This window comes from Salmo salar, chromosome ssa10 (assembly GCF_905237065.1).
Source record: "Salmo salar chromosome ssa10, Ssal_v3.1, whole genome shotgun sequence".
In the NCBI taxonomy this organism is placed as follows: Eukaryota; Metazoa; Chordata; class Actinopteri; order Salmoniformes; family Salmonidae; genus Salmo; species Salmo salar.
The window spans coordinates 14,826,680-14,846,713 of NC_059451.1; the positions used below are offsets into that span (position 1 = coordinate 14,826,680).

At 46.2% G+C, this 20,034-nt stretch overlaps 1 protein-coding gene across 1 annotated transcript in view; it reads right to left on the reverse strand.

Annotated features, from left to right (window-relative positions):
• LOC106613575 (ephrin-A2) overlaps positions 1-20,034 on the reverse strand; it is a 124,803-nt gene that overhangs the window by 13,377 nt on the left and 91,392 nt on the right. The gene's annotated exons all lie outside the window — the stretch shown is intronic.

Genomic DNA, 20,034 nt, shown 5'->3' on the forward strand with positions numbered 1-20,034 from the left:
TATGGATGGTGGCGCTAGGCGAGGAGGACGAGGAAGAGAAGGAGAACGGGAGCAGGAGGAGAAGAGGGTCTGGAGATTGACAGGGGTTTACAGAGTGAGGCCGGCTTCATTAAGCTCTTTCACAGGGCCCTGTCTCTCGCCCAGCTCTGGCTAAATGAGTTTGCCGCTCTGGGCAATTTCGATACAAATTGAGCACCTGCACGGTGCCACAGATCTGACCCTTTAATAGCGAAATTCCAGAGAGTGGCGCCGTGTGCGAGTTTACAGGGGGCTATATCGCCATCCCTGCCATAGCTATTAACTGAAACGCCAGGGCTCAAATCACGGCCCAGAAGATGATTGTGTGGTTCCATCTCCACTTTCTCCATGTCACTGAGCCTCTGTCTGGCTCAATCCCATTCCAAATATCCACCCTCCACTTGGATTTTCCCTGGCCATTTTACAGCTGCAGCTTAAGTGACAAGTCGTGTTCCCCCCCACCCCCAGTGGAACCGGATTTGATCTCTTCCACTCTGAAGAGCATAATGGGAATGTGATTTGACAGGGTTTCTGACTGAGGAGGTCTAAAATGCTTTGATACCTCCTGCCTATGTTGACACACCTGCTCCTAGACTTCACGCAGTCAATGCTGAGACCATCACCTAATGCATATTCTAAATCGCCATGAACAAATCATAGATAATCACAAATTCGATCCATGAGATGGTTCTACAGATGGTTTACAGATCGGAACTGTTTCTTTAAGTGTGAAATCTGGTCTTGGTGTGTGGTTTTTACATAATTGCGGGCCGTTGTGTTTCGTATTTAGCCACACATAACTCTGAAGCCAATATGAGAGGTTTGACACACTGACCCCAAATTCACAGACTGACCCCCGAATAGGTCACCCCCAAACAGTCCCCCTTGGCCGGCACGTCACTTCTCCCTCGACTGTCCTTATCAGTCGCACCATGAGTGAGCTCCTCAAAGAGGCCCGTAATCCTTCACAGGGCTCTGGTGGGAAGTCCATTTTGCGTCTTGTTGCGATAAACCATTGCACAAACACCAGCCATGTTGGTGGAAGCCCGCCAGATCGACTGTAGCTCATTGGCTCAGCGTTGAAAAGCAAGGGGCAGAGGGGGCCAGGATAGGGGTGCGAGGTTATGAAGGGGGAATGGGGGGGTTCAGGCAGACCTGGCATCAGATGACAGCTAATCTGGGGGGGGGGGTTGGAATAAGTGTCAGAAGGGCCTGGGTCCACATCCAGCTGCAGTGTAAGGATCTTCTCCAGCCCCCCCCCTCCCCCGCCCCTCTACTGCCCCCCTGCCCCCGTCGCTTATCGCACCAGACCAGAGATCAACCCCCTTCCCTTCTCTCTGTGTGAGCTTGCCTGGCCTCTCTTTCCTGCATGCCACTTTGTTCTCCGGTCATCCTATCAACACCCCCGATGAAACAGGCATGCATTTTGTGAACACACCTCCCGCTTCTCCACAACATCCTCTCCTCTCCTCATTTCCTAACTTCTTGGCTCCTCTATTCACCCATCTTCCCCCCCCCCACCCGTCTGCCACAGAGAAATAGTGAATCTAAATAAGAATTATGTCGGCGCAGCCCTCACATCTGATGTAATCTCCGAGCGGAGAGAGCATTGAGAGACATAAGCATTCATCCAGTCTTGACGGGGTCCATCTTCTATTATGGACTGCCAGAGCTTATGTTGGTGTGTGTCTGAGCGGCCGAGGAAACAGGGGGACAGGGCGGGGCGCTCCACCTACTACTCCTCTTCCGTCATCTCACTGCATTACTTTTTTACGGGTTTGCACGGGTTGCACTTCTGTATTACTCCCCTCGGCCAATCAGGCGGGCGGTAGCGGCCGGCTAACTACGCGGTAACTATGCAGGGAATGTAATAATCCTCCTATGGACACGCTGCGGATGTACACCTGTGGTCTATTAGATGTAATTCTCTTTCCATAAAACATGTATTGGGGGGGGTCTTAAATGGATACCGCCTATCGTCTCTGCATATGTTCTTTCTTTTTTTCCCTGAGTGCATGCGGCCATCGCCATCTCGCTTTCAGGATCCAAATAGTGCATTATGTCTCGATAGATCAATACCCCCCCCCCCGCCTTCTCCCTTCTCTTCCTCTCCCTCACTTCCCGTCGTTCCGGCAGCATTGCCAGTCATTAAGGGCCAGTGGAGGCAAATCGAGGGAAGGGTTTGATGTAGCGATGCTGCAGCGCTCAGTCTTTGATTGAGCTCCGTGACGCGTTGTTGGAAATGACCTCGTTAGGCAGTCAGGTGGGAGGAGTGGAAGAACATCGGGACAGATCCAAATATCAATAGCAAGGCAGCCAGGGGTGTGTGATGTGTGTGTGTGTGTGTGTGTGTGTGTGTTTTTGTGTGGATGTAAGGGAGAGCTAATGCATGAAAGCTATTTGTGGTCTTGCAATCAATCACGGCAGTCTTGGCCCGCCCCTCTCCAACTGTCACCTACATGTGGTGATTGGTGGGTCTGCTGGGGGGGGGGGACAGATTCCACCCTGATGGTTGGCTGTGACAGCCTCTAAACGTGCGCTAGCGCCTGGCCCAGCCTCTTCCCTTCCACCCTTCCACACACCAAAAGCATTCTTGCCACATTCTCACTACCCTCAAATCCAACGTGGGCAAGCAAGCCACATGCATGGCGGACATTTTGTAAACCGCCCGGACCATTCCTCGGAGACCAGAAACACATGGTGGTGATTGATCAATTTAGCTTTCAAACTCCGAAACAAACGGAGGGGACTTTGAAAGTTCCTGGACTTTGAAAGCTCCCAGAGAGTTTCATAGTCTTCACAATCTGTCTGTCCACCCATAACCCCCCTGCGGGAGCTTAATTAATCAGGCCCGATTTTTATAAGTGCATTATAAAGTGTTTATAGCTGGGTGATTTAGGAGGGCCGAACTTTGAAACCGGTCGTGGTTTCTTACGTGTTTTTTTGTTGTTGAAGATCACTTCTTCTCTGATTTACTGTCTTGTCAGGCTTGGCAAGGCCCTGGCAATGTGGTTTAACTCGGCCCCACTTTATGACTTCATGGGCTAAATGTTTGTCCATAACGTTGTCTGCTTTTGAAGCCCTGCATGCAGGAAGAAGCCATCTGCAAAGGGAAGATGTCAAAAACAACCAAGCACATCTGTCGGGACAGAATGGGTCATTTGGAACGCCAGTCTTAGCTCCTAAGTCTTCATGGGTTGCAATAGAGGATGCTGTTGTCTATACTTCAATCAAATGTAGTTAAAAATAAACTTTCACTGCTATGCAAATTGGGGCGCCATACTTTCATTGTTTAGCGATTATAGTTCATGCTTGAAAGGGATTAAAGACACAGATGACATAAAAAAAAAATGGTATTGTGAATCTCAAACCATCTTAGAAGATACTGTAAGCTGCTGACTTTAAAGCTGAACATGTTATGACAACTTTGTGACTAAATTTTTTCAAGCTTACAGCAGCATCACCCATGGAAGATGTGACCAATCATATCAGGCCTTCCTGGTCAACTGGACCAATGAGGTGAAGGGAGTGGAGAGAATGAGAGAGAGAGAGAGAGAGGGTACAGTACAGAACAGATCTTTCCCCTTCCAGTATTCCTTTCACTCTCTCTCTCTTTCTCTCTGCAGGCCAGTTCACCTCACCCGGCTAAAAGAAAAAACGTGTTCTCCGTGCCACCTGCTCGACCCGCTGACAGAGAACTCCAGCTGTGTGTGTGTGTGTGTGTGTAGGGGGGACATTACTCTTCAGTTTCAGCCCAGAGTACCCACCATACAGCCACATTTCATGCCTCTTTAATGCCCGCACCAATATGTATGGAATCTTAAGCCTGACGCTTGCGAATGGATTGAGCCCTAGAGTTGATTCGTTTGTAGCATTTGTCTTGGAATTCAAGGATCAACAGAAAAACCCAGACCCTGTTAGTTTACATTGCATAGATTTAGGCTATCGGGACACGTAGCCTGGGGGTTGCCAGGACTGGTATCCTAGACGGCCACCACTTCATTATTGACACACACCCAAAGCAAACGGGAATTTACTCTGCAATTAATGATGACCTGGGCAAGTTGACTTAATACAAACAAATGGACTTAATAACTTGACATTCTTCCTGGACCCCAGGAAGAGTAGCTGCTGCCTTGGCAACAGCTAATGGGGATCCATAATAAATACAAAACTACAAACACTTCAAACCCATTTTTCATCTGCACGTAATCTGATTACTTTGGAGTCTTGGTCTAAGGCCTAGCTGGCCTGGCCACAGCAACTTCCAATCTAGGATCTAGCTTTATAGTATCCTCACGTGTTTTCTGGTGTGAGTCCAACACAAGCACGTTAGAATCAGCGATTTTGGTGGAGAGTTTCCGCGGGACAAGTCATGTAACTGAAGTTTCCCTGTGTTTACAATTGAATGAGCTGGACGGTTGATTCTGGGGGGGGGGAGAGAGACAGGAGAGGAGCGGGTGCTGCACTAGGCGGTGGTTGAGAATGGCCCTTTGTGCTCTCACTGAGGCCTGTCTGGAAGCCATTTCCGCGTTTTAGTCCTCCGGTCCGGCCTGCATCTGGAGCCCACCTCTCGCCATGTGGAACGTGTTTATTGTTCTTTGTGTCAGGCAGACGCACAGACAGCCCTCCGCTCTCTACTCTCTCTCCCTTCATCTCTCTGTAATTTCTGCTGTTATTTCAACTCGGCATACAGCAATTTTCCTATCGAGGCGTTTACACAAACTTAACCTCCAGTTGATTTTCGGCCAACGCCGAGGAAAAAGTGCCGCGGCAAAACAAAAACAAACATAAGAGAGAGAAGATTCTTGGGGAGGTGAGGACCCCTCGGGCAGACACGATGTGTGTGTGCAGTGGGAGATGAAAGAGATTGCGGTCTCTGTTTAAAGTACCTCTACCTTTATTTCTCTCTATCTCTTTCTCTCGCTCTCTTTCTCTGTGATGTTAGATTTTAGCTGGACAGGCATGGAGGTGTGTGTGTGTGTACGCTTGTATATGTGTGTGTGTGTATGCCTCTGTGTGTGGGCTATAATTATGCTCTACCTTCAGCATGGCTTGAATTAACCATGAGCCGGTGTTTTAACGTGGTCTTTTGTTTCTTCTCTTTCCCCCATGATGCTCTGCTGCGTAAGGCCTGGGAGAGGAGACGAGGGAGTGCTATTCTCAGCGCCTCCCTCTCTGCCTCGCAAGCTAATTGCATTTCCATGTCTTTGTCTGTTCCGAAAGAGCGCCGACTCACACTGTGACACCTCGTTTTCAGCGGAGAACCAGTGCAGAGCTGCAATACTGTAAAGGTCCACTGTAAAAGTCTACTGTCAAAGTGTGAATAATAATAACACGAAAGGGAATTTACAATGAGGCACTTGAGGAATCTAGGATGATGGAGAATAGGTTGTGACTCCAATTTACAGACAATTGAGAGGCTTCAAAAATACTGGTTAGGTTAACATTATCTAAGGCATAATGGTCAAAAAGCTATAGTAATGCTAACCATCGCTTGAAGTGGACTGAAATATGTGCAGGGGGTGGGTGCCCATTCTTTTTAGGTCCCGGTAGTCATCGTGTTTTAGAACTAATCGTCTCTGAGAGGTGCCAGGACACAAGCAGTAGAACATTCGCTCACCGGCCCAGTTGAAGCACCATCGCTAACGTAAAATAATCAATAAGGCTCATGGAGCAGAAGATTACCCCGAAGCCACTTTAGGTATGTGGGACGCATCGACAACATAGCTGACGCCAACGCCACATGCTACCGCTTTCAGCTGTGCTCCTCATTACAGTGTAACGACAGTTGCTTTACGCGAAGGTTGTTTTAGTCGTCATGACATGTTATTACACATGTAATGACACCTGTTATGGCATTCTTCAACCTGCGTTACGGGCATCAACTTCAAGTGAAGGCTTTACTGCTCTGAAGTAGAAGAATGCAAAAAACACCTCGTTTTTCTTGATTAAAAAAAGAAATAAAACACATTGCCACCAAGGGAGGTTTCTTAGTACTCGTCCTCCTTCAACTTCTCTTCCCTCTCTCCCCTGTGCTGCCCGCGCAGCGAGCTCCCACCTCGACCGCGGTGATAATTGTGGAAGCAATGAGTCTTAGCTAGTAAATGAGACGGCGAAGACACTCCTTCTGCATACCTGCTGGCATCTGCTGAGAGAAACTAGGCTCCCTCTTTTCTATTTCACACTCCTCCAGACAAGGGAGGAATAATTACACTTCATCTGATGGGAAACTATTTATCTTTGCCCAAACCCCCCCCCCCACATCCCTCCATCCCGCTCGCAACAGCACACAGCAACAGCACACAGCAACAGCACACAGCAGAGGCAGCAACAACAACGCTGAACACAACAACAACAAAAACTAGAGCACATCTGTGACAGTTTGAGCAATCGAAAACCCAGGAGTGGTCTGCACAAGAGGGAGGGGAGGAGTGGTGAGTGGGGGGGAATGGTGGGGTGGGGGGTGCGGTTGAAGACTAATTGGGGATGCTTGAGCACACACACACACCTTGGGAGGGAGGCGGCTGACACACACACCCACACACACACACACACACACACACCGCAGCATCCCCCTCGCCTGCCAGTGTATCACCTCGGGCCAAACACAGGTGATTTAAAGGCTAAGTAGCATTTAAATGGCAAATGCAATCCATGCCTTTCAAGACTGTGGGGGACCACTCTTCTTTAGCCCACAGAGTTCCATCAACCCCCCCCCTCCGCTTGGGAATAATTGGAAGAGAAAGTGAGCGCTCTTCCCAAACGCCAGGCGCATCCCTCACAGATGGGGCGCAGATCAAAGGGGATGGGTATTGGCAGAGGCATGATAAATTACACTCCCACTAATTCACCACGGACACTCGCTCTGTCCACCGGTTCTTCTGTTGTGGGCTGTTTGGGAAAATAGCTCACCCCACTGCTGCAGTGGTCAATGAGTTTACCTCTGCATAGCTTGAGCACACACTCTGCATAGCAGAGACAATGGCTCTAGTGGTGTTTATAACAGTGTTTGTAATGGCGGAAGGGCCTGTTATGCGCGCAAGAGTTAGTTTTTTTAGAACACAGCTCGTAAAGAGTGTGTGCGTTCCTGTGTTTTTGCATTACTCCACCAGTAAGACCAGATGGAAGCCGCAGGGACAGAATTTCCTTCAACCACAACAGAAATATTTTGAAGGTAGATATACCTGTGAAATTCATTCGAAGCATAGCAAATCCTGTTCCAAAGCATGACTCCTTTTACTTTTATTGATTGAATACACAGAAGAAGAAAAAAGATATCCACAGATTCAGTCGGGGACTTCATGTCAGGCATTGCAAAAGAACTTCTAGAAGCCCCCCCAAAAAATAAGTGTATTACGCTACTACATCTTAAGTTTGCGTCGTCAAATCTGGCACTTACTGCGGGCCTAAGCCCAGCATTTACTACCTGCAGATGTACAGTATGGCTGCTGGGTTCTTCTGCATAGCACCTGCTCCTATGTTTGCGCCTTCCTTTGTAGTTACACGATTTATGGATCCCAATCTGTTATCTATTTACGATGACAACAGGGATAAAGTAGCGGGACCTTTTACAAGCCGCCAGAGTTATTGGATATTCCTGAGTTGGTGAGTTTAGGGACTGGGGTTTCTATAACCCTTGACCTCAGGAGTAACTGGACCTCTGTCACTGTACCAACGAATCAGAAGTGAAGAGACGATGACTGCAATATTGCCTGATCTACTAATCATGTTGATTGGCTAATCAACTATTTCTAGTTTTAAGGTGTCAAAACCATGACAACAATATCGACCGGAGCTACAGCATGAGAACCACACAACGGCAAAAAAACGACACAAACTGTGCAGAACACTGCTTTACTTTTTTCGACTGAGGAAATTCTATTGTACATGAACTAAGTGCAGGGCTTCGTATACATCTTCGACGCAGACGTACGGATTAACGAGGCAAAGGAAAAAGTAAATCGAGCTAACATGGAGTTATTTGTTTAGGACAAGACATCAGGTACCTGTCAAAGGCTTAAGTCAAGATGAAGTATCACAGTTGGTGCGAGTCTCAGGGAAGGACTCCGCTGCATTCAGCAAGGACATGATTTATGAGGCTTTAAGCTATTCAACAAAAAAAAAAAAGGAAAAAGAAAGACAGCAAACCAGATTTTTGACATCATTCAGCCTTGGATAGGGCCGAGTTTGCATACTAGCTAGCGTACTTGACGTGACAGACTTCACGTCAAGATGTTTCTATTGTGCTATCTCCAAGACATGCGCTGATATAATTTGTCAACGTCAACAACTGACGGAATAGTCTTAATTAATCATAATTCTAGAGCCCCCCCCCCAAAAAAAAATCCCAAAATCAAAACATGTTCCCTGTGCTCTGAAAACATTTTCACGTAAGACTTTAGGATGCAGAACAATAAACAAACGCAGGGTTCAAAACCAACTTAACCCCACTAGCTCCACCATGTGCATGTGCTTCACTTTCATGTTCGACAAAGTGGGGGATTTTATGGCAGTTTAACACATTAAGTCACCTATCATAGAGGGAGAGGAAAAAAGGTAAATACGGCCCCATGTGAGATGACATTGACATCCTGTCCTCTAGGGGGGTTTGTCGCTAGTGAGATTTTGTCGCCAGTGAGATCTGCAGGACGCCAATGTCGTCTCGCAGTAAGACGGGGACATCATGCTGGCTAACAGATCGCAGGGCGGAGCACACCTGGCTTAGGAGAAAACATCAAAACAAACTCAAGAAGGAGAAAACTAGAGAGGCCCACAATTACTATGTACGCAGATACACTCACTCGTATGCACACACGACGCACGTATCAGCACGCACACAGCGCTTACAGCGAAATCCTGTAAAAGGAGAAAACGAGAAACAAACAAGGTCTGTTTTCCTAATTTATCCCTATCAAGTTTCTCCGGGCTCTTTGTGCCATACTGGCTAAGGGGCAGGGAGGGAGGGGGCTGAGGAGGGGGAGAAGAGAAGAAGCATCAAAGCTAAATCAAAATGATAATGATGCTATCCACTTTGGAGTTAAGTGTATCATGCCCCCACCCTCTCCTCGTCCTGCCCTCTGTCTTTTTTAACACCATTAGCAAAGTGCAGGCTAATAGAGTTAGTGAACTAGCACAGTCCAGTGGTGAGGGATTGGGTGACGCTAACAGCCCAGAAGCTCACTCTCCTCCCTGGACTCCCTACTCAACTTGCAAAGTTGCCTCTCCGGGTTCAATGTTGCCGTGCTATCACATCATTAGTCCAAACTTTTATAACCCCCTACTCGTAAGGGCAGCGGGTCCATTTGCTCAGGCACTACACTCACGATTGCTTTACAAGCCTCAGTTCCAACAAAGCAACGACGTCACAAGTTTGTTTCCTCATACAGTGCATTCGGAAAGTATTCAGACCACTTGACTTTTTCCACATTTTGTTATTCCCCATAATGACAAAGCAAAAACAGGTTTTTAGACATTTTTGCAAATTTGTTAAAAATAAAAAACAGAAATATCACATTTACATAAGTATTCAGACCCTTTACTCAAATCAAATTCAAATCAAATGTATTTATATAGCCCTTCTTACATCAGTTGATATCTAAAAGTGCTGTACAGAAACCCAGGCTAAAACCCCAAACAGCAAGCAATGCAGGTGTAGAAGCACGGTGGCTAGGAAAAACTCCCTAGAAAGGCCAAAACCTAGGAAGAAACCTAGAAAGGAACCAGGCTATGAGGGGTTACTCTTTACTCTGTACTTTGTTGAAGCACCTTTGGCAGCGATTACAGCCTCGAGTCTTCTTGGGTATGATGCTACAAGCTTGGCATACTCGTATTTGGGGAGTTTCTCCCATTCTTCCCTGCAGATCCTCTCAAGCTCTTTCAGGTTGGATGGGGAGCGTCGCTGCACAGCTATTTTAACGTTTCTCTAGAGATGTTCGATCGGGTTCAATTCCGGGCTCTGGCTGGGCCACTGAAGGACATTTAGAGACTTGTCCCGAAGCCACTCCTGCGTTGTCTTGGCTGTGTGTTTAGGGTCGTTGTCCTATTGGAAGGTGAACCTTCGCCCCAGTCTGAGGTCCTGAGCGCGCTGGAGCAGGTTTTCATCAAGGATCTCTGTACTTTGCTCCGTAAATTTTTCCCTCGATCTTGACTCGTCTCCCAGTCCCTGCTGCTGAAAAACACCCCCACAGCATGATGCTGCCACCACCATGCTTCACTGTAGGGATGGTGCCAGGTTTCCTCCAGACATGACGCTTGGCATTCAGGCCATAGAGTTGAATCTTGGTTTCATCAGACCAAAGAATCTTGTTTCTCATGGTCAGAGTCCTTTAGGTGCCTTTTGGCAAAGGCCAAGCGGGCTGTCGTGTGCCTTTTACTGAGGAGTGGCTTCCATCAGGCCACTCTTCCATAAAGGCCTGATTGGTGGAATGCTGCAGAGATGGTTGTCCTTCTGGAAAGTGCTCCCATTTCCACAGAGGAACTCTGGAGCTCTGTCAGAGTGACCATCGGGTTCTTGGTCACCACCCTGACCAAGGCCCTTCCGTCCCGATTGCTCAGTTTGGCCGGGAGGCCAGCTCTAGGAAGAGTCTTGGTGGTTCCAAACTTCTTCCATTTAAGAATGATGGAGGCCACTGTGTTCTTGAGGACCTTCAGTGCTGCAGAAATGTTTTGGTACCCTTCCCCAGATCTGTGCCTCGACACAATCCTCTCTCAGAGCTCTACGGACAATTCCTTCGACCTCATGGCTTGGTTTTTACGCTGACACACACTGTCAACTGTGGGACCTTATATAGACAGGTGTGTGCCTTTCCAAATCATGTCCAATCAATTGAATTTACCACAGGTGGACTCCAATCAAGTTGTTGAAACATCTCAAGGATGATCAATGGAAACAGGATGTACCTGAGCTCATAGCAAAGGGTCTGAATACTTATGTAAATAAGGTATTTCTGTTTTTTATTTTGCAAAACAATCTAAAAACCTGTATTCGCTTTGTCGTTGTGGAGTATTATGTGTAGATTGATGAGGAATGTTTTATTTAATCCATTTTAGAATAAGGCTGTACAACAAAAAGTGGAAAAAGGAAAGGGGTCTGAATACTTTCCGAATGCACTGTAGCAACTGACAATATTGACGAATTTCGTTCTATTTTATATGGGGAAATCTTTACATTTCAAAACGCGCATATCACTAACCTTTTTATGCACCGATTCTTGGTCTTTTACATTGACTATTTTACATGCATTCTTGAATAAAGCCCATCTTAGTTTATATTTGAATAATTTCTGTCAAACACACAACAAGGAGACGTTGAATGCCAAAATCTGAGAGGAACAAGTTGAAAAAAGACCCTATATCTATGCAGTCCTGAAGACGATACATCATCACAACAAACACCTAGTCCGACCGACATATACCTCCAGCAGGCATATATATCACACGTAAACACATGAAAACACCTGAAAGGAAGGAAGAAGGTATTTGTCGACTTCCCCGTGAGGGAGACTCATCATACATAAAGACAGACGTTGTCTGAAACAGAGATCAAACAGGTAGCCAAGCCGGCTCTGAGCGCCTCGCTCGCTTTACAATGATTTACGGTTCAATCTCCAGTACGACTGGAGATATTTCCTCTAAGTGGGAATGTGTCTGTGTCATTTGTCAATTTGCTACGCAGGTCCATACATCAGCAGAGATTTTTCACCCGCACTCTCCACCTAAGATCATTGCATTTTGATGAATTGCCATTGTTATCAATTGGAGCGCCATCAATACTTGATTGGTGTTAAATATGTGAATGCTTAGGCGTTTTGCTCTGTTAGTATTGGGTAGTATGCTACTGATAGGGACATTCAGTGCATGAGAGACAAAGAATGCTATCATTTGAGATACTCTACACATTACTTGCAGTGAATAGTACCAAGTACTGATATTAGTATTGACAGTAATCCAGGAATTTCAAGCATCTTATCTCTTACTTAAATCTAATCTCCCAGGCACCATGTGGGTTTCCTTGTGGGTATGGTGGTACCCATGGGTGGGGTATACGGGTAAAGCTCAGTTAACCTGTTGGGGCTAGGGGGCAGTATTTTCACGGCTGGATAAAAAAACGTACCCGATTTAATCTGGTTAATAATCCTACCCAGTAACTAGAATATGCATATACTTATTATATATGGATAGAAAACACCCTAAAGTTTCTAAAACTGTTTGAATGGTGTCTGTGAGTATAACAGAACTCATTTGGCAGGCAAAACCCTGAGACATTTTCTGACAGGAAGTGGATACCTGATGTGTTGAATTACCTTTAAGCCTATGCCATTGAAACACACAGGGGTTGATTAATGTTTTGGCACTTCCTATTGCTTCCACTAGATGTCACCAGCCTTTACAAAGTGTTTTGAGTCTTTTACTGTGAGATCTGACCGAACAAGAGCCATGGAACGGTGATGGCCGATTAGACTCTGGCGCGCGAGTTCATGTTGGGTACCCTCGTTCCAATACGTTATAAAAGAGAATGCATTCGTCCACCTTGAATATTATTCATGTTCTGGTTAAAAAAGGCACTAATGATTTATGCTATACAACGTTTGACATGTTTGAACGAACGTAAATATATTTTTTCCCCTCGTTCATGACGAGAAGTCCGGCTGGCTTAGATCAGGTGCAGCTTTTTTGAACAAAACTACATTCGTTATGGACCTGGGATTCCTGGAAGTGACATCTGATGAAGAGAATCAAAGGTAATGGATTATTTACATAGTATTTTCGATTTTAGATCTCTCCAACATGGCCGTTTGTCTGTATAGCAAAGCATATTTTTCTGGGCGCAGTGCTCAGATTATTGCAAAGTGTGATTTCCCAGTAAGGTTCTTTTAAATCTGGCAAGTTGATTGCGTTCAAGAGATGTAAATCTATAATTCTTTAAATGACAATATAATATTTTACCAATGTTTTCTAATTTTAATTATTTAATTTGTGGTGCTGACTTGACTGCCGGTTATTGGAGGGAAACGATTTCCTCAACATCAATGCCATAGTAAAACGCTGTTTTTGGATATAAATATGAACTTGATAGAACTAAAAATGCATGCATTGTCTAACATAATGTCCTAGGAGTGTCATCTGATGGAGATTGTAAAAGGTTAGTGCATCATTTTAGCTGGTTTTATGGTTTTGGTGACGCCTGGCTTTGAATTGACAAAACATTACACACAGCTATTGTCAATGTACTCTCCTAACATAATCTAACTTTATGCTTTCGCCGTAAAACCTTTTTGAAATCGGACAACGTGGTTAGATTAAGGAGATGTTTATCTTTCAAAGGGTGTAAGATAGTTGTATGTTTGAAAAATTTGAATTTTGACATTTATTTGGTTTCAAATTTGCCGCTCTTGAAATGCACCTGCTGTTGATAGGGTGCACCACGGGTGGCACGCTAGCGTCCCACATAGCCCCAAGAAGTTAACTGGCATCCAGATTTCATTGGTACACACCACGTTGCGACGTGCCAACTGGTCCCGGTCGCCAAAGTTCACACAGCGGATAAGACTTCCTATCATCTGGCCTTGTGCTGCTCTCCGCCCCTAACCTGACACCGATCCCCATTCGCCCATGATACATTGCCCATGAGGCCCTGTTCTCCTCTGCTCCGCCCCTCCCAGCCCTGTCCTGCCATCCTATCATGTTATGCAATCACGGTCCCCCCCCGGCGATGATTCGCACCCCAGACGGCGGGAGCTCTCGGTGTTTCACGGACTGGTCCGAAACCGGAGCCTTGTCATGACAAGGCCAGGGACAATGGAGCCAGTGTTGTTACCACACTGCTTCCAGGCAAGGCTCCCAGATGTGAGATAAAAGATACAAGCAGGGAGACAAAGTTATCTGTGCCTGTATCGGCAGGTGGGGGCCAGGAAACTGGATCCTATTGTGGCTGTCGGAGCGGTGGGTCTCAGTGGGTCTCCAAGTTGCCCACAGGGGCAGCAGACAGTGCCTGTCGGGGCGGCCCGGCCCCCTGGGCTGGCAGTTAGGGCTACCGGGTAACTCAAGCTGCTCTCTCCCACTGCCTGCTTTCCCAGGTTCTCACACACAGAGACGCACAAACACACACATGCAGGTAAACGCAAACTCACACGCGGACACACAAGAGGGCATTGCACGTACACCCAGACACAAACTCTCACTCACACATGCACACATACACAAACCCCTTGTCAGGTATCTCGCTGGAACTATCCCCGATCAGTGACAGGATGACAGAGCGCTCAAAGAAAACGCATTGACTATTATGTTGCTTTTCAGAGGACTCTGGTTTCCGTTGCTGGACGTGAGAGTGTGCCTTTCTTTCAAGCCTATTCACATTTCCCGTGTTGAGCTGTCTCAGCGATTGGCCAGGGCAAGAGGTGGTGCATTTTTTATTGAGACAGGACCCTCCACACAATGTTTTGTGTTTGTGCTCTCAACGCCGGGTTAGGCAGCCTGTTAATCTGAGAGGTGTGCTTGGATCAAAGAGGAACTCGTTGCCTGACAGACGAAGGGGGGAGGAGGGACAAGCAACATTGGCAGAGGAGAAAAGAAACACTACACAGAGAGAGGAAAGTAGTGGAAAACATTAGGGGGAACAGAAACGATAGCCAGCTTTTTCAACCACACTCAACGCAGGAGTCTCTCAGAACTAGTTCAAACTATTAGCCGCAATGAAAAAAAGATTAAAGTGGAGCAACGTTTAATGGGGTAGATGGGAACTGATAACCTCCAAGGGAGTTGATTGGTCCAAATAGTCCAAACCCTGGTTGCCAGATGAGCAGTCCTGTCAAGCCCCTATACGGGCGGAAGGTAAAACATGTTTTGCTTTGCCAACATGGCGTCGAGAGGCCAGGGAGAATCAATGGTGAGCCGGGACCAAAGAGTAACTCCTGCTTTAGACAGGCGAAGAGAGGGAAAGGGGTAAAGCAGCTCTGACTGAGCAGGGGAAGAGGAAACAAGGGGAGGGAGGGAGGGAGGGAGGGAGGGAGAATGAGAGAAAGGGGCTTCCTCTCCTCTTTTGTAATAATAAATAGTCAAATTGGCAAATGCTTTTATCCAAAGAAACTTACAGTTAACACAAACATTCTTCTCTTTTAAACTTAACAAGTTCCATGAACCCCTCAAATACTATGGAAGTGGCCTGAAATACACTAGGTTACCAAAACCTGAGAGGAACAAGTTGAAAAAAGACTACGGATCTGTCCAGTCCTGACAGCTAGTACGACCAACACTACTGCAGGCCTATATACAGTATCACACAGAAACACAACAAAATACTTGAAAGGAAGGAAGAAGGTATTTATTTGTTGACTTCCCCCTGAGGGAGACTCATCATACATAAAGATGGATGTTGTCTGAGTCACTCTGAACCTCAGAACGTTGTGTTTTGAGGCTCTTGGACACATTTGTACTGGGTTTTACTCACATAATAGCGACAGAGAGCAAACAGGTATCCAAGCCGGCTCTGAGCGCCTCACATGCTTTACAATGATTTAGGGTTCAATCTCCAGTACGACTCTTCCAAGGTATTGATTAAAAAATATAAATGCAACATGCAACACTTTCAACAATTTTACTGAGTTACGGTTCATATAAGGAAATCAGTCAATTGAAATAAATGAATTAGGCCCTAATCTATGGATTTCACAAGACTGGGCAGGGGCGTAGCCATGTGGAGCCTAGCCAAGCTAATCAGAATTAGTTTTTCCCCACAAAGAGGCTTTATTACAGACAGAAATACTTTCATCAGCTGTCCGTTTGGCGGATGGCAGACGATCCCGCAGTTGAAGAAGTCGGATGTGGAGGTCCTGGGCTGGTGTGGTTACACATGGTCTGCGGTTGTGAGGCTGGTTGGAAGTACTGCCAAATTCTCTAAAATGACGTTGGAGGTGGCTTATAGTAGAGAAATGAACATTAAATTATCTGGCAACAGCTCTGATGGACTTTCCTGCAGTCAGAATGCCAATTGCACGCTCCCTTAAAACTTGAGACATCTGTGGCATTGTGTTGCATGACAAAACTGCACATTTTAGAGTGGCCTATTATTGTCCTCAGCACAAGGCGCACCTGTGTAATGATCATGCTGTCTAATAAACTTCTTGATATGACACCTGTCAGGTGGATGGATTCTCTTGGCAAAGGAGAAATGCTCACAAATAGAGATGTAAACAAATTTGTGTACAAAATATTGAGATAATTTTTTTTTTTTTTTACATTCAGTGTGTTTCCATCGCATTTTCAACCCTACTAATAGTTTTATCACAACAACTGTTGTGGTAAATAGCAAATGTGCCTACACTGGTCTTGGCACATGCGGGTAGGCTGGTCTACATGATGAGATTATGGATAAGAGCGAGAATATTTGTATTTGTCAAACAGCCAAGCATCGATCCTCGAGTCACCAGAATAAGACCCTGAATATTTATTGGAAAGGAGCATCAAGATCACCTTGCACTTTCACCCCCCTGTGAAGTTCATCATAACTTACTTCATCTGTAGCCTAATAAACTGCATGCTTTCCTGAGTGGTAGTGGTAGGACCACACCATATCATTGCGGTTCTCCAAATTGACGTCGATATGATGGTTACTATAGCAATATTTGTACGTTAAAGGCGTTTTCACCACCATTTATCGTATAATTAATTTTACCGACACAAAAAGATCCCACTATGACGAACAAACAAATGATTTGTTGCCATTTATAAAATTGTACCGGAATGTCTTGTTTCCATTACAGCTGACATGATTTTGTTCAATATAGTATGACTTTGCTCGCATAAAAACTGTGGTTGGAATTGTTTATGAATTTTATTTTATTTAACCAGGCAAGTCAGTTAAGAAAAAATTCTTAATACAATGACGGCCTACCCCGGCCAAACCCGGACAACGCTGGGCCAATTGTGCGCCGCCCTATGGGACTCCCAATCACAGCCTGGATTCAAACCAGGGACTGTAGTAACGCCTCTTGCATTGAGATGCAGTGCCTTAGAGCACTGCGCCACTCGGGAGCCCAAACTAGGTTACTGGAAACATAGTTACAGACTATATATTTTCTATGGATTCAATGGCAGTTCTTACCTTCGCCACAAGGGGCAATGTGCCAATTTCTAAGGTGCTTTTGGCACCCGCACTGCCTCACAGCACTATTAATGGCAAAAAAGTACATGTGCGCAACCGAAGCTCTTGCTAATAAATGAGCAATTATCAACTGTTAGCAGTCTCTTACCGGCGGTAAGAACGGACGATTGCCATCCCTCAGGTATTTCATTCAACAAACCAAACATTGACATACGGTTATGTAAGGTAAAGTAAAAATCCAAACCAGTCTGTGCATCAATACAGGTATAGAGTAAAATGTGGTTTACTGTCCAGTCCTTTCGTGCACACTCTCCCCGTCTCGTGCACGGCTTAAGGCGCACGTGGTAATGAGTAGTGATGGGGGGGAGGGGGGGGGGGGAGGAATCAATACTGTTACATATCGGGATATTATTTTTGATGATATATCGTAGTGTTTTGAGAATATCGCAATATTATTTTGTCTGGACCTGCACAGTATTTTTACTTCATAGCTTGTTCTCCATCTTCTTTTTAACTAGAGAGCCAATTTGTTTTCAGCACTTTTTTTCCCCCATGGCTGATCAAATCTAATTTTCCCATGGCTCTCTCTTGTCCCTCTGCAGCAGACGTGGTGAGCAATATGTTTGGAACATCGAATCGCAGTAAAATTACAGTATTGAATTACAATACATATCCAGTAGAATCATGAGAATCGTGAGAATCGCAATACATATTGTATCGGCACCTAAGTATCGTGATAATATCGTATCGTGAGTTCCCTGGCAACTCCCAGCCCTAGTAAATGAGGCATCTCACTTGAGTGCTAAAAGTGATGGAACCCAAGAGATGCCAGGAGAGTAAGTCTACCCCCCCCCCACTACACACACACACGCACACACACACACAGCAGAAACTCAGTGCTCTAAACCACATGCCCGTTGAAATGTTATCTTCAACAGGGCATCTTGGTCTCTTTGTCTCAGATTACCACTGTGACCCCTAGTGAACTCTTGGCGAACTTGTCTGGGAGGGGAACCCAAAGGAAGCAACAATGAACACTATGAAACCCAAGACATGGGTTGGGAAAAGGGTACATATTACAGTGACACACGTTGGTAATGTACTGAATCAACATCTGTAAATGTCTATATGAACCCATGTCTATATGTACAAGAAGCATGGTCAGGGATTGGTTGATCATTTCTGCTGCTTGGCTTGGTGATTAACAGAGTCCCTTCATCGATATTGTTTTACACATGCCTATTGACTAATGCTATTGTACAGGTATGTGATGGAAAAGAACTGGCGTAGAGAAAGCGAGAGAAAGAGAGAGACGGGAGAGAGCGTGAGAAGCGGAGGGAACCTGGAATAAAGAGGTGGGTGGAGTACTTGCTACTTAGGCAGCCCCAGTGATTGAGATTAAACCCTGGTTGGGAGTGTGGAGGGGGGAGGGGGCTTGGAGAAGCTGGAGATGACGGGTCCTGGGGAGTGGATCAATGTCGGGTCACCACCCCCAAAACCCCTCACAGTCTGAGCCACTCACAGACAGCTGGGATTGGCCGATCGATTCCCGTCCAGACTGAGGGGCTGGAGGGATGGGGGCGTGTAAGTGTTCAGTGTTTTCTCTATATGCATTTAACAGCAGCCACAACATTTTTACAAATAAAAAAACTGCCACCGCTGCTGAAAAAAATCTAGGGGAAACACTGGTGTGTGTGTAAACCGGGGGGGGGCATCATTTAGCCACTGTGTTAATCAAGGAGGAGGACAAGGGCACAGCGGAGCAGCAGGTCTGGGGTCAGGGACTCTGGGGCACTCCATTTTCCTGCTGTGCTCTTATTAACCGCCGCTGAAAACCCCTGGAGCCCACGCCACCCCCACCGGCCTCCAGCCCCCAAGCCGCCTCAGCTACAAATTAATGACGAGGGCTAAAACCACTCACGCTGGCCCATAACAAGCCTCTCAATGAGGGCATTCATGCTCCGCTTGGGGACCGGCAACAGCTCTCTGCCTCTGATCTCCATTCCACAGCCAAGTACAGGGATCGGGCAAAGGGGAGAAGAGAGGAGGATCGCACGGTGACTCCGTAGCCCCATCCAGTCTCTGTGATAATTACAGCTTGCTCCTCTCTCCAATACCACTCAGGTCCAAAGCACCCAAAAGCGTAAAGGGATGGTGTGTGTACTTGTGTGTGCACGTTTGTGCATGCGTGCACAATGTCCATCGCCAGACACCCGAGCACACCAATGCCATCGGCACTCGTGACTACGCTTCCTTCTCAATACCAAGTGGTCATAAAGGTTATGACTTGCCGCGGTCAATATCGGCAGCTAGATGAAGTAGGCTCTAATTGTCCTGACAGCATCCAAGCACTCCATCTGTCAGCATTCTCATCGCCGGAGGACTGGAATTCTGAGCTCAGACGCGCAAGCTGCTTGCAGTTGTCTCCCAAATGTCACATTTGGAGTGGCGTCAGAGATGCTTATTACAACAAAAAAAGAGATGAGAGATTCATGGGCATATAGAAATAAGGGGAAATGGTTTCTGTTGAGCGTCATAAAGCCTTAGGGGTACTTACAAACATTTGTTTTCTATTAGGTTTACCTTGAGTTATTCCCACAAAGACTGAGCCAAACATTGAGTGTTTGAGGCTGAGGGATGTCGTAAATCACAAACCAATAGTATCACTGTTCACATGTACACGTCAGTCGACTTACTTACATTTTACCCTTCAAAAACAGTATTTAGCAGACGCTCTTATCCAGAGCGACTTATAGTAGTGAGTGCAAACATTGTCCTCCATCCATTCTGCCTCTCCTCCTCTCTCATTTCCTGGGTCCTGCTGATTGGATCTAATGAAGTGTCTCTCCGTGCTGAATCCAGACAGCTGCTGCAACATGCTCGCTCTCTGCGTGTGGCGCTCAGCTAGTTTG